We start from the raw sequence: 12,715 nt of genomic DNA, 5'->3' as shown, positions 1-12,715 counted from the left end.
CTCTGTTAAATGGTTAATTATGGAAATTCATTTGGAATGTTAATCGATAATCATTTTTCTGAGTTCTATGCCTCAGCCATCGTGTCTAGTTGACATGCGCTATTTGTGTGTGTATTTTTGGTTCACTACCATATGTAGAACAGGTGTCCATACGACTGGCTATAAAAGCCCATGGTACAGAAAGGGGGGGCTCTCTTGCTCTGCCCACCCCACAAGACACAGAATCTTCATGCTGAGAAGCAGATGACATGTAGGCCTGGACACATGCTGGACAAAGACATGATTTACCAGCCAGGATCCAAGGAAAGATGGGTGAATCTCAACAATTAAGCTAATTATGGACAAATGGACAATTACTTTATAACTAATTATTGTATGTACCTGCTGCAATCTGATTCTTTTTAAAGGACAATCCAAGAATAAATAGATACATTTTTTTATAAGAATATCGTGATATTGATACTTTGAGAAGTCCTCAGTAGAAAAAAATAATACAGGAAGAGTATTATTTTACAATGGTGAGCCAGCCAGTCCTGTTTTTTTGTTTTTTAAATTAAGTAAGTGAATTTCTTCCGTGAACAAGGGGGGAGTCCTGACGAGCTGAACAGCTGTTGTTCACGTGTCAGTAAATTCACTAGTTTGTCACGAGAAGCAGAAAGGACCTACAGACTGAGGAAAGACAGGAAGCAGAGGTACTAACAAGGAACAGAATCACACAGGAAAAGAATCAGACGAACTGAAGACAGGACGTGCTGATAAAGAGAAGCCAAGAAATCTTAAGGTAAGCAAAATATGGATATAATTTCTTCTTTTGCTAAACAAAGTAATATTAATTTCAAAGTTAATGTAGGAGATGACATAGAAGTTTTGTGGCTCAGTTTATACAAAGAATGTGAATTGCAGAATTTACTGTTAACTTCTAAATTGGTAAATAGAGACAAACAGAAATTGAGAAATATTCTACATTTGGTAGATTTTTTTCATAGTCTTGTGTTAGAGATTTCTAAGCAGGAAAATAGTGTAGAAGTGTCAGACGGTGATACTGATTCTGACTGTAATGTGGAAAATGAACAAGAAGTAAGACACGTGTCTGTAACTGAAGGTGACCTTGGGTCTGACCAAGAGACGGACATACAGAAACCTGACATGGGAGGAGACATGACTGACATACGAGAAACCGACATACTAGGTGATGTGGGAGGAGACTTGAGTGACGTAGGAGGAACGGACGTACAAGAGCCACTAAAAATATCAGAGAATTCTGGAATTACCCAGGCTCAACTCCAAATTAAAATGAGGAAAAATTTGCTGAAATTATACAAAATCATGCCAAAATATGATGTCAAAATCCATGCCTGTAGAAATTCAGAGACATTTGAGAGCTTCTCTGATAAGTTTGATTTATCCAATGAGGAGAGGAATCAATTATTTAAAATATGAATTCCTGTGACATTGTCCAGACGTTTACATTTAATGCCCTGTGAAAATGACTCTCCTAATAGATGGGAAAATGATTTGGACAGATTAAGATATTTGATTTATTGTGTCACAAAGGATTTTCCCAACATAGAAGATCTGCAGAAACTAAGGATTGGTAGGAACGAATGTACATATACATTCATGTCCATATTTGAACGGTTGTACAAAGCTCTCATCAAAAATGGAAAAGTACAACATATGATAACAACTTTTGTACAAAAATTCAAATTCCTAAATTCAGTTTCCCAAGTTATGGCATCACAAAAAAATTCATTATTTGAATGTGCGCAGATGCTGGATTTTGTTAGAAAACATGAGAATCGTGAAAAGAAAATAAATCAAGCTAAATTTATAAAACCAGGAAAGGTAAAATCTTACCAAAAGCCAATATCAAACTCTTCTAGACTGAGTCATCCCCATAGTGAACTCTATCAAATACGCAGAAGATTTCATATATGTTATAAGCCATATCAGCCAGTGCAAAGATCCATCTCTCCACAGAATGAGTTAATTCTCAGTCAGAACTGTGATTCTCTAAAAAGGAAAATGGCTGAAACTGATGGACAGAGACAGGTGAGACGACCAACTCACAGTGACGTCATGGAATGTGGACAGAAGAACAGGCAGTTCTCTGAGGTTTTGAAGGATAGAAAAATGTCTTTCCTAAATAGGGCGTTCCTGGAGATATTTGAGAGAGACAGAAGATTTGGTTTAGGGAGTGGCTAAGGAAAAACTGTAATTATAATGTTGTATCAAAATGTAATACAATGTTTCAATATTTATTTATAATCTTATACAGTAAAATTGTAGTTACATAGTTTCTAATAGTTCATATATATATATATATATATATATATATACACTTGTCTAAGTAGAGATTGCGTATAATTGTATTTATATATACGTTTATAAAATATATATATATATTAATTAATAAATTAGAACTTCATATATATAAATTTAAGTAGCAATATTTTGAATTACATTAGAACCAACCAATATATGTATAAGATATTTAAATAATTCTGTTTCTGTATGAATTTGATATTTAATTTTATTTTCTTATATTTCCTTAGAGTTTTCATTCCAAAGCAGGATTTGATCAAAGAACTCTAAAATGGATTTATTTCTTTATTCACACAGGAAGTGAAAAAATTGCATGATTTTATGTGTATAACATTTTAAAATAATAACAATATATCTAGTTGAACTATAATATATATGTAATACTTATTAATTCTTTTGTGTTGCTAATATTTTCTGTGCATGAAGTGTTCGTGCAAATTAAAGTAGCTTTACAGCATGACGTGTGACAGCTGCGGCCTTTGAACTTTGAGCTAATAGTATAGGATCCCATTCATTCTATTTTCAACTGATGTAACTTAAGACCGGGCAGCCAGTGAAAAAAGAATCTAAGACAAGAGTTTTTTCAAGTGTCTGAAATTCCAGTGACTTACTCCCATATTATATAATATGTACTTGGGGAATATTCAAAGAAATATAAAGATATTCAATTGATATGGCAATGCGCATTAATAAATTGGGATACAACAATTTTGGGTTAAATATATATATATATATATATCTAAAACTTCATATGTGGAATGTTTGAGTTGAACAGATCTGTGAATGTCAGAGTGAAGGTGACAGATGAGTAAATCAGCAGCTGCTAAGTGTGATTGATGTGACAGAGGCCTCGTATGTTTGTATGTTTGAAAAAAAAAATGTTTCTTTATGTGAAGGTACAAAATTCTATTTAATTCTGAGGAAATTATAATACATAATTAGGTATTATCTACATATGTATATTTCTATATTTCTTTAATAATTATTATTTCTTGATTTAACTAATAGTGGATAAGGGCAACTACACATCAAAATGGTTTACAAAGCAAATTTATATTTAGAATAATTTTCCACATGATAATATTCTTGAATAACTATAATATTATTTTTAATGGTTACCTAAATAGGTACACACCTCTCTTTAGTCAAATCTATGCTACTCATTGATATGAAATTTATGCACAATATTTCTAGAAGAATAATTATTTTTAATTTGGTTCTGATATATACATAAATTTTATAAAATAATATTTTTGGTATTAAGGGGGAAAATGTGTTTTTGATCCTGATTACATAATCACTTTTGATCAATACTTATTTTCCACACATTTTAAGAAAGAAGAAATAATAATAAGGTACTATGGTATAATTAAGAAGGGTATTACATGCAAAGTTGCATAATTTAATATTTTTTGGTGGTACAAGGTTATGACAAATATGAAATCATCCAGATAATGGAGATATAAGGGTATTTTTTATGGAGAATATAATTACTCTGCATTTGTCATTAAAATTTAAAGGCCTTATTTTTATTTTTATTCTTATTTTTACTCTTAATTTTATTTTTCATTTTTAAAATTTTATTCTTACTTTATACTTCTTATTTTTCTATTTTTTCATTTTTTAATTCTCATTTGATTTTATTTCAGTTCAATATCTCAATTGAGAAAACACATTAATATTTAATAAAGTAATGTCTAATACAAGAGTATTGCTTCATTAAATATATATTGCTAAGGAAAAAAATGTTTACATTTTCTGAGTAAACACAACAATTCATTCATTCATTTATTCATTCATTCATTCATTCATTCATACATTCATATATTTATTCATTTTGGTTCAGGAGTATACATTCTTTGATATTATTGGTTTAATAAAGATATAAAAACTTGTTTTTTCAAAATACACTGACACCTATGGGTTGGCAAAGGTAATTACACCTATGACATAAAAATGTTCTATCATATGGAGAACTTGATTGATAATGAATTATTATCTATTATTGTTTATTATTCCAAACATAATTTATTTTAATATTTTGATAATAATTAGATGGATATTACTGATTGCTATGGTACGCTGTGATATTATAGGTTAGGAAAAACTGCCAGATTTGGTATCAGATTAGGGAATGAAGACTTCAATCAAGACATCGCAATTATGAATTCTATCTTAATAAAGACTTTTAATTTTTATAAATCAAAGAGATTCTCAAAAGTTACAAGAAGAAGCAACTGATATCCGGACGTCTCAGAAGGTAACAGGTGTGAATGCTGAGTGTTATAATAGACTGTGTCCATTACATACAATACAATTCACACCACTGATCACCAGGACGGCAGAGGACGATGATCCTGTATGTACTGTGTTGTGTTCAAGTTTCATCACGTTCCAGTGGTTTCTTATCACCTGCAACGCTTCAATGAAAGCTGGTGAACAGGTAATACCTGGCATATGTGTCCTGTATATAAAGGACTGAGTACTGGTTATGGTGCTATATAAAGCAGGAAAGTGTCAAGTTAACCCTTGCTTTACTGACCAAAGACGTCACATCTGTTCCAAAAGTGACACGAGACCAGTGCGGACACACGGAAGATTCCAAAGACGATCCAACGTAAGTCCAGGTGACACTGCACAGATATTAAAGCTACATTTCATCCATGGACTTTGTTTTCTTATCAACTGACACACATGATCTTTCTAATAAAGAGTACAGTTTATGGACTGAACAATAATGAACACAATTGTGGACTGTACAATATCTACATGCTGTAATTTATTTCAAAGGAGTTTTCATCTAAAGACTGTGTTATAAAAGAAACAAGAAGAAGACGAGACGACGACACGATGACATCAGATGATGACGATTGAACCCGCGATTGCTTCAATTTAGATATAGGGAAGTATAATTATACATATTAAATGAATATTAGTCACGGCTTACCATAACATGAATTCACATCATTATATAACAATAATCCGATATTGATACTATTATTACTATTATTATTATTATGGAAATTTAATGATATTGCCAAGGAAGAAGGAAAGAGAAAATGATTGATGAATGTATCTTCTTTTGAGAAATTTCAGTTAAAGTCCTTTTATTCTCAAAAAAGGGGGAAATGTTAAATGGTTAATTATGGAAATTCATTTGGAATGTTAATCGATAATCATTTTTCTGAGTTCTATGCCTCAGCCATCGTGTCTAGTTGACATGCGCTATTTGTGTGTGTATTTTTGGTTCACTACCATATGTAGAACAGGTGTCCATACGACTGGCTATAAAAGCCGATGGTACAGAAAGGGGGGGGCTCTCTTGCTCTGCCCACCCCACAAGACACAGAATCTTCATGCTGAGAAGCAGATGACATGTAGGCCTGGACACATGCTGGACAAAAACATGATTTACCAGCCAGGATCCAAGGAAAGATGGGTGAATCTCAACAATTAAGCTAATTATACACATATGGACAATTACTTTATAACTAATTATTGTATGTACCTGCTGCAATCTGATTCTTTTTAATGGACAATCCCAGAATAAATAGATACATTTTTTTATAATAATATCGTGATATTGATACTTTGAGAAGTCCTCAGTAGAAAAAAATAATACAGGAAGAGTATTATTTTACAGTCTCCCATCCAAATACTAACCAGGCCTGACCCTGCTTAGCTTCCGAGATCAGATGAGATCGGGCGTGTTCAGGGTGGTGTGGCCATAGGCAGAGACAAGCCTCTCACTTGCTGCTTTTCTACTTTGACGTCTGGCTGCCGGCTGCCCTTTCCAGTGCTCAGCAAGACCAGGTCCTTTTGTGCTTTCCCTTCACTTCAATTTTTTTGCTGGCTTCCTTAAAAGGTCTTGTAGACACAACGCCCCACTCAGAGCCGCTGAGCTCACTGATCGGCTGCAGCGCTGTCGACGGAATGTCAGCTTCACGGCCAATGCCACAGGCCGGGAGCAGAGGCGAGACTCACCGGTAGACCCGGGTAGGGTGAGTAGAGCGCGGTTAGTTGCTTTCTAATAGGCTGCAGCCGGGGATTAACTTTTAATGAAAGGGAACAATCCCTTTGACTGTCTGCAGCGCGCCACACCTAGGAAGCGCACTCTCACACACAAGCCAGCATGCACACGTGCTCGCACGTGACAACACCCCCTATCTGCCCCTACAACCTCTCCGTCACCATGCGTCAGACTCTCCTGCCTGTTTTATGATTTCAGGGCCCTAGCAGGAATCACCCCCCCTCTCCCCAATTCCTTCTTTGCCTTCCTTGCCTTCCTTGCACTGAGGTTAGCTCTTTGTCAGCCGTCTGGCTTGGTTACACAAGCTTCTTTGCAGAGAAACATGTTACTTCTGCTGGCTCTCCCTAGGCGGCCGGCATCCAAAACCTTCCCTGGGCACCTGATGAATGCCTGGCCCCTTCACGGCCCCGGTTGCTTTTAACGCCATCATTTCCACCCGGCGAGCTGCGGAGTCAATAAGCACTCCTAGCCGTGGCAAGGAGCTCGGTGTCAGGCCTGCGTGAAGGCGGCGGGATAGCGTACTTAGCTGCCAACTGGCTCAGAGGCCTTGGGGCTTCCATCATCTAAGTTACTTAAGGTCGGTGTCCGGCAAGGCGCCGTTCCATGCTAGCCGAGCTGGGCAGTAGGGCAAAACGTCATCAAAATGGTCTACGGCACCCGGTGTTCCCAGGAGGTCTCCCATCCAAGTACTGTCTGAGCCCAGCCCTACTTTGCTTCCGAGATCAGACGAGAATGGGCGTATCCAAGGTGGTATTGCCAGTAGACGCTGCTTGATCCATCGCCCGGCCAGCCTTTCTCAGGATCACTTGGTGGCGAGTGTAACATACCTGGCGGCGTCCTTGCATAGTGGTCCATCTCCCACTGTGCAAGAGCGCGCACTTGATCTCCTGTCCAGAATGTCTCTCTGGCTTCCCTCCATGCTGTCTGTTTGTGTCTGTTTCTGCTGCTTAAGGGCGGCGCCCGATCACTTCCTGCTTTTTGTACCTACTGTAGGTCACACCCCTTGTGCGTCCTCAGCCTATTGCTGTCTGTCACCTGGTATATAGCTCAGCTGCTCCCATCTATCCCTGCCTGAGCATAGTGTTTCATTCAGTGTGTGCTTGCACTCTGAAGGTGCCAGGTCCCGTTCTTTGTCTCCTGCCTTGTGGTATCAGTTCCCGTGTCTGAACTGAGTCCTGTCTATGTCTCCTGCCTTGCGGTATCAGTTCCCGTGTCTGAACTGAGTCCTGTCTTTGTCTCCTGCCTTGCGGTATCAGTTCCCGTGTCTGAACTGAGTCCTGTCTATGTCTCCTGCCTTGCGGTATCAGTTCCCGTGTCTGAACTGAGTCCTGTCCGTGTACTCTTGCCTGCTGCCTCTCCTGGAGGCTGTATTTCCAGTCCTGTCTGAACATGCTCCTAACCTGTTCCTCCCACCTTCTAGGGGCAGATTACCTAGACCCGCTCCTGTATCTTGTCTGTCCTGTCTGAACACGCTCCTTGCCTGTTCGTCCCGCCTCTCTGGGGGCCGTATTCCCAGACCCGCTCCTGTATCCTGCTGCAGTGTCGGTCTCCTCCGTACACTCAGTTCCAGTCTGAACTCTCTCCTATCCTTTACCTGTTTTGCCTCTATGTCCGTTCCCTTCCTTTTTCTGCAGAGTCTGAACTCGTACCTAACTCCTGCTTGTTGTCTCTGTACTCCCGTTTGTGAGTTTGTGGTCCACTCGCTACTTCACTGCAAGTACCCTGTGGGTATCTGGCTCTGCCTTTCTCTTCCTGTCTGTTCCATGTGAACAGAGCCCTGTCCCCCCTGCTCTGCTTTGTTTGCCGCTCTGCGGTTTCCGCTCTGCTCCTGCCTTGTTTACCGCTCTGCGGTTTCCGCTCTGCTCCTTCCTTGTTTACCGCTCTGCGGTTTCCGCTCTGCTCCTGCCTTGTTTACCGCTCTACGGTTTCCGCTCTGCTCCTGCTTAGCTTGCCGCTCTTGCGGTTTCTGCCCTGCTCTTGCCTTGCTTGCCGCTCCTGCGATTTCTGCTCTGCTCCTGCCTTGTTTGCCGCTCTGCGGTTTCCGCTCTGCTCCTGCCTACTTAGCCGCTCTGCGGTTTCCGCTCTGCTCCTGCCTACTTAGCCGCTCTGCGGTTTCCGCTCTGCTCCTGCCTTGTTTGCCGCTCTGCGGTTTCCGCTCTGCTCCTGCCTACTTAGCCGCTCTGCGGTTTCCGCTCTGCTCCTGCCTTGTTTACCGCTCTGCGGTTTCCGCTCTGCTCCTGCCTTGTTTAACGCTCTGCGGTTTCCGCTCTGCTCCTGCCTTGTTTACCGCTCTGCGGTTTCCGCTCTGCTCCTGCTTAGCTTGCCGCTCTTGCGGTTTCCACTCTGCTCTTGCCTTGCATGCCGCTCCTGCGGTTTCTGCTCTGCATCTGCTCACTGCTCCGGCAGTCCTGTCCTTCTCTGCTTCTGCTCGCTGCTCCGGCAGTCCCGTCCTGCTCTGCATCTGCTCGCTGCTCCGGCAGTCCTGTCCTGCTCTGCTTGCGCTCGCTGCTCCGGCATTCCCGTCCTGCTCTGCTCTTGCCCACCGCTTCGGGCATTCCCTCTCTGCTGTGTTTGGCTACTGCATCTGCGGTTCTGTTTCTGTGACCCAGTCTGTACTGGGTCTTGTCCTCTCTGTGCTCCAGCCCATCCTTTCTGCCAGTACCTCCCCGCCTGCATACTCGCCTGTATCCACCCGTCTGCATACCTGCCCTGTTCGCTTATATCCACCAGTCTGTGCCAGCCTAACCTGCCTGTTCCAGTAATCCCTGTGTGGGTCAACCCCCGTGTCCTGAGTTTGACCTGGAGTAGCACCTGGTCCCTCTGCCCGGTTTCTCCTTGGTGCACTGGCGTCGTATGCCGTCGTGCCACCTTGGTCGGATCGGCCAGATACTTAGTCACGCCCCTCTAGGCACTCTCCGGTTCATGGTCCAGTGGAACCACTACTCCCGCACACGCCAGTGAGTCCGGGCGTGTGCATAACAGCATGCTCAGGCCATGGTTCCCGTTGAGCCCCACGGCCTTCGCTCTCTGAGACGTTTTCTAGTGAGTACATGCATTAAAAATAAATAGATAAATTTTTTTTTCCCTTAGCTGAGTTCCAGGCGAATTACGCACCGTCCAGATGGATCTATCAGCTCTCGTTCCTGCGGATCCGTCACGTTACTATGGGGATCCAAGACAGTGTCGTGCATTTGTGGAGCAATGCATGCTACACTTTAAGGCCTACCCTCTCTATTTTCCTTCCGATTGGGCTAAAGTGGCCTTTATGATTGACTACCTAGCGGGTGATGCCTTGAAATGGGTCACCCCCCTATGGGAAGCATGGGATCCTGTCGTCCTTGACCTGCAGGCCTTCCTGGTGGCCTTTCGTGTGGTCTTCGAGGACCCTAACCCTGAAGCCCCTGCTGAAGCTTCACTTCCCAATATCCCGGAGCAGCCCCGATGGGTAATGTGTGTGGGTAGCGCAATAGTCCTCCAGCCCAATGAGACTACTGCCCACCCAGAATCCTCACAGGGTGACTATGCTTTCCGGAATACTTCTCCCAACCTCAAGAGGCAGTCCAGACGTGCTAGACGTAGAGGCAAGCCGTCACGCCAGGGTCTGTCCTCCCTGAGACCTCCTGACCCCAACCTTGAAGTCCCTACTGAAGCTTCATCTCCCTGTATCCCGGAGAAGCCCCAACGGGTAATGTGCGTGGGTAGTGCACCAGTTCTCCTGCCCGAAGAGACTTCTGCCCATCCAGACTCCACACAGGAGAACTTCCTGCACCCGGCATCAGATGCTTCACCCACTTTAACCGGTGTGCATGTCCAAGGATGCTCCAAAGCTGTGGTTACCTCAGAGTCTGTGCACCTCTACTACCTGGTGGAGGTCCCCCTGTTGCCTCCTGAATCCTCCGGGATACCACTCGATAACAAATGGAGATAGACTTCTCTACACCCGGTACTCGATACTTTGTCTGCTTCGTCCTGTGAGCCTGACAATGGGTACCCCAAAGTGGTAGTTACCCCCGAGTCTCTACACCCCTCCGACCAGGTGGAGGACCTCCAGTTGTCCCCTGAACCCTTCGGGGTGCTACCTGGTAGCGAAAGGACAGAGACTCTCCTATACTCTGTACCTGATACCTCGCTTGCTTCGTCCAGTGAGTCCAACCTAGTGTACTCCGAAGCAGAGGTTAACCATGAGTCTCTACACCCCTCTGACCAGGTGGAGGACCTCCAGTTGTCTCCAGAACCATTCGGGGTGCCACCTGGTGGTGAATGGACAGAGACTTTCCTTTATCCTGGATCTGATACCTCGCTTGCTTCGTCCAGTGAGTCCGACCTAGTGTACTCTGAAGCAGAGGTTACCCGTGAGTCTCTACACCCCTCTGACCAGGCGGAGGACGGCCAGTTGTCTCCAGAACCCTTCGGGGTGCCACCTGGTGGTGAATGGACAGAGACTTTCCTATACTCGGTACCCGATACCTCGCCTGCTTCGTCCAGTGAGTCCGACCTTGTGTACTCTGAAGCAGATGTTTTCTCTGAGCCTCTGCACTCTTCTGACCCGGCGGAGGACCTCCAGTTGTTTCCTGAATCATCCGGGGTACCACCAGATAACAAAGAGGCAGTGACTTTTCCTCATCCTGTACCTGATAACCCGTCTATTTCTTCCTGTGAGCTTGACAAGATGTACCTCGAAGCAGAGATTACCCCCAAGTCTCTGTCCCCCTCCAACCCGGTGGAGGACTTCCAGTTGTCTCCTGTACCCTCTGGGATGCCACCTGAAAGTATGTGGAGTGAGACTTCCTTGTGTGCTGTTTCTGGTACTCCACCCATTTCGTCTGTTGCTAAGGGTGGCTGGATGGGAGGTAGCATCCTAGCTACCCAGAGGAGACCAGTTTTTCCGGTGGACAGTGGAAGTGATCTCTTCGAAGGGAAGAATTGGCCCTCAAATTCCCTGCGGGAGATTCTGGCAGGCCTGAAGAAGAGGGGGCGTAAGGGGGGGGGTACTGTAACATACCTGGCGGCGTCCTTGCATAGTGGTCCATCTCCCACTGTGCAAGAGCGCGCACTTGATCTCCTGTCCAGAATGTCTCTCTGGCTTCCCTCCATGCTGTCTGTTTGTGTCTGTTTCTGCTGCTTAAGGGCGGCGCCCGATCACTTCCTGCTTTTTGTACCTGCTGTGGGTCACACCCCTTGTGCGTCCTCAGCCTATTGCTGTCTGTCACCTGGTATATAGCTCAGCTGCTCCCATCTATCCCTGCCTGAGCATAGTGTTTCATTCAGTGTGTGCTTGCACTCTGAAGGTGCCAGGTCCCGTTCTTTGTCTCCTGCCTTGCGGTATCAGTTCCCGTGTCTGAACTGAGTCCTGTCTATGTCTCCTGCCTTGCGGTATCAGTTTCCGTGTCTGAACTGAGTCCTGTCTTTGTCTCCTGCCTTGCGGTATCAGTTCCCGTGTCTGAACTGAGTCCTGTCTATGTCTCCTGCCTTGCGGTATCAGTTCCCGTGTCTGAACTGAGTCCTGTCTGTGTACTCTTGCCTGCTGCCTCTCCTGGAGGCTGTATTTCCAGTCCTGTCTGAACACGCTCCTAGCCTGTTCCTCCCGCCTTCTAGGGGCCGATTACCTAGACCCGCTCCTGTATCTTGTCTGTCCTGTCTGAACATGCTCCTTGCCTGTTCGTCCCGCCTCTCTGGGGGCCGTATTCCCAGACCCGCTCCTGTATCCCGCTGCAGTGTCGGTCTCCTCCGTACACTCAGTTCCAGTCTGAACTCTCTCCTATCCTTTACCTGTTTTGCCTCTATGTCCGTTCCCTTCCTTTTTCTGCAGAGTCTGAACTCGTACCTAACTCCTGCTTGTTGTCTCTGTACTCCCGTTTGTGAGTTTGTGGTCCACTCGCTACTTCACTGCAAGTACCCTGTGGGTATCTGGCTCTGCCTTTCTCTTCCTGTCTGTTCCGTGTGAACAGAGCCCTGTCCCCCCTGCTCTGCTTTGTTTGCCGCTCTGCGGTTTCCGCTCTGCTCCTGCCTTGTTTACCGCTCTGCGGTTTCCGCTCTGCTCCTTCCTTGTTTACCGCTCTGCGGTTTCCGCTCTGCTCCTGCCTTGTTTACCGCTCTGCGGTTTCCGTTCTGCTCCTGCTTAGCTTGCCTCTCTTACGGTTTCTGCCCTGCTCTTGCCTTGCTTGCCGCTCCTGCGGTTTCTGCTCTGCTCCTGCCTTGTTTGCCGCTCTGCGGTTTCTGCTCTGCTCCTGCCTTGTTTGCCGCTCTGCGGTTTCCTCTCTGTTCCTGCCTACTTAGCCGCTCTGCGGTTTCCGCTCTGCTCCTGCCTTGTTTATCGCTCTGCGGTTTCCGCTCTGCTCCTGCCTTGTTTACCGCTCTGCG

At 44.4% G+C, this 12,715-nt stretch overlaps 1 pseudogene; it reads right to left on the bottom strand.

Annotated features, from left to right (window-relative positions):
* Nucleotides 1-7,000: 7,000 nt before the first annotated feature.
* Nucleotides 7,001-7,120, bottom strand: LOC141269737 (5S ribosomal RNA; annotated as a pseudogene).
* Nucleotides 7,121-12,715: the final 5,595 nt, after the last annotated feature.

This window comes from Phyllobates terribilis, unplaced genomic scaffold (assembly GCF_046119375.1).
Source record: "Phyllobates terribilis strain yellow unplaced genomic scaffold, ASM4611937v1 Scaffold_4__5_contigs__length_816908805, whole genome shotgun sequence".
Taxonomy (NCBI): Eukaryota; Metazoa; Chordata; class Amphibia; order Anura; family Dendrobatidae; genus Phyllobates; species Phyllobates terribilis.
This window is presented reverse-complemented; position numbering and strand designations above follow the sequence as displayed.